Genomic DNA, 2,818 nt, shown 5'->3' on the forward strand with positions numbered 1-2,818 from the left:
GAGGCTTGGAGGTGCCATTATGAAAGACTGCTGAATGTGGAGAATGAATGGGAGGAGGAAAGTCTGCCAAAGGTTGACCCAATTGAGTGATATGTAAAAACCACTCACTACACTCTAGGAGTGGTTGGCGTTAGGAAGGACATCCAACTGTAAAAACATTTCCAGATCAGATTGGAGCCTGGTGCAGCTGCTGGCTCTTCCAGACCTCAGTCAAACTGTCGAATCCATGCCAGCATGGAAAACAAACATTAAATGATGATGATGATACATATATATTTTCAATGGAACATATACTGTAAAAGAAGCTCACTCTAAAAGTTGGAACAGTAATGTATTTACATGCAGTTTACATATATGTCTGGTCATAGAGTGAACAATGGTTTCACCTCCATTAAGTGCTTATCAATATAGACGATTCATCAGACTCTAATAGCTGAGGGTATATAACCCTTCTTAAAACTGGAGGTAGAAAATTGTTACAGTCAGTTAATTTGTAAACAAAGAATAATATACGCTGTTTGAGCTTTAAGCAGAGCAACCTGACCAGTCTGGTTGGCAAATCTTATGGACCTAAAGGGTGAACAGGGAATTTCTGCACTTAGGCTGTTTTTCGGTCTGCAAGAACTTTTCCCAGCTCTAATCAACAAACAGGGAATACCATGTCTGCAGCAGATAGTGCTTGAATTGGTGGCAGGAGCTACAGACTTCATGTCTTGAGTTTAAGAGAGGATTCGGAACCAGTGAGTTTTGAGGAATCCTTGCCCATTCTGCTATGCAAAGCTACCATCATCCACTTCCATTTGCGTAGGGTCCCAGCTGTACTATCATCCCCCATTTAATTTCGTATGGGGTTCTTAGCGGGTGGTGTGGCCTATGCTGGTGGTGTAGCCTATGCTGGCATGGTTGTCATCTCTGGCTGATGCGCTGGTGTTGGTGTTGTGGTTGTTGCTGGTGTTTCTGCCACTTGATGCATTGCCACCACTGCCACCTCCTCTGTTGCCATTGATGTTGTTGGATGAGCTGCGGCTGCAATTACTTTGTTTGCTAGGGCTGGATACCTCCACCATTAGAGTCTAATGAGTCGTCTATAAGGCTATGCTCTTTATTGATGCAAGACCATTGGTCACTCTATGACTGGACATAATATTTAACTGCATGTATATATATATATATGTATGTATATATACATATATATGTGTGTGTGTATAATGTATACACACATACATATAAGCATGTAAATACATATATATTTTCTACTCTTTTACTTGTTTCAGTTGTTTGACTGTGGCCATGCTGGAACACCGCTTTTAGTCAAACAAATCGACCCCAAGACTTATTCTTTGTAAGCCTGGTACTTATTCTATCAGCCTCTTTTACCAAACCACTAAGTTATGGGGATGTAAACATACCAACATTAGTTGTGAAGTGATAGGGGGGGGGCAAACACAGATGCACAAGTACATACATATATGTATATATATATGTTTGTATATACATTTATATATATATATGTAAGTATATAAGTATATACATGTATACGTTTATATTATAGAAAAGCTTTGTAAGTGGATTTTGGTAGACAGAAACTGAAAGAAGCCCATCACATGTGTGTGTGTGAATGTGTGTGTATGTGTGTGTGCATGGCATGCATGTATATACACACACACACACATACATATATGTGTGTATATATACATATGGTGGTGAAGGTGCATGGCTTAGTGGTTAGGGCATTCAGCTCATGATCATAAGGTCTTGAGTTGAAATCCTGGTGATGCATTGTGTCCTTGAGCAAGACACTTTATTTCACATTGCTCTAGTCCACTCAGCTCGCAAAAATGAGTTGTACCTGTATATCAAAGGGCCAGCCTTGTCACACTCTGTGTCACACTGAATATCGCTGAGAACTACATTAAGGGTACATGTGTCTGTGGAGTGCTCTGCCACTTGCACATCAATTTCACCAGCAAGCTAGTCCGTTGATCGTATCAGCTGGGACCCTCATTGCCATAACCGACTGAGTGCTCCCCACAATATATATATATATATATGTGTGTGTGTGTGTGTGTGTATACATGTATATATATATATGCATGTGTGTGTGTGTGTGCATTTATGTGTGTATGTGTGTGTGTATGTATAGATATGAGTATGTGTTTGGAACTCTTTTTCATGATATCAAGTGACACTTATAAGCAAATGTTTTCATCATCTAATCTTCCATGAAAACACATTCAGTCATGGGGAAATATTACGTTGCCGGGAAACAAGTAAGGGTTAATGACAGTTAGGGCAGCAAGCCATAAACAGTCTACCTCAATGAAGAATACTGCATGACCCATAACAGAATAGAATAGTAGAAACAAAGATGATGTTGGTGATGAGGATGATAGTGATGATGATAATGATGATGATGATGATGATAATGATGATATTGCTGATAATGAAGAATAATGACTAGATGTACTTGGTTTGCAGCATCAGCACAAAACACAATTTTGTGCCAATAGATAAAAATATTTCGTTTTAATTAAGCATAAACTCATCATCATTGTCGTCATCATCATCATCGTCATCAACATCATCGTCGTCGTTGTCACCATCATCATCATCTTCGTCATCATTATGATCATCTTATCATCATCGTCATTGTCATTTAACAGTCAAATTTCCATGCTTGCATGTGTTTGAACACAGTGTGTTGAGGCGATTTTTTTTTATTGCTGGATGCCTTTCCTGTCACCAACCATCACCTGCTTCCAAGTATGGTAATATTACCTGTGACCAGACATGTTTACACAAAAGACTGGAAACAAAC

Source organism: Octopus sinensis, linkage group LG3 (assembly GCF_006345805.1).
Source record: "Octopus sinensis linkage group LG3, ASM634580v1, whole genome shotgun sequence".
In the NCBI taxonomy this organism is placed as follows: Eukaryota; Metazoa; Mollusca; class Cephalopoda; order Octopoda; family Octopodidae; genus Octopus; species Octopus sinensis.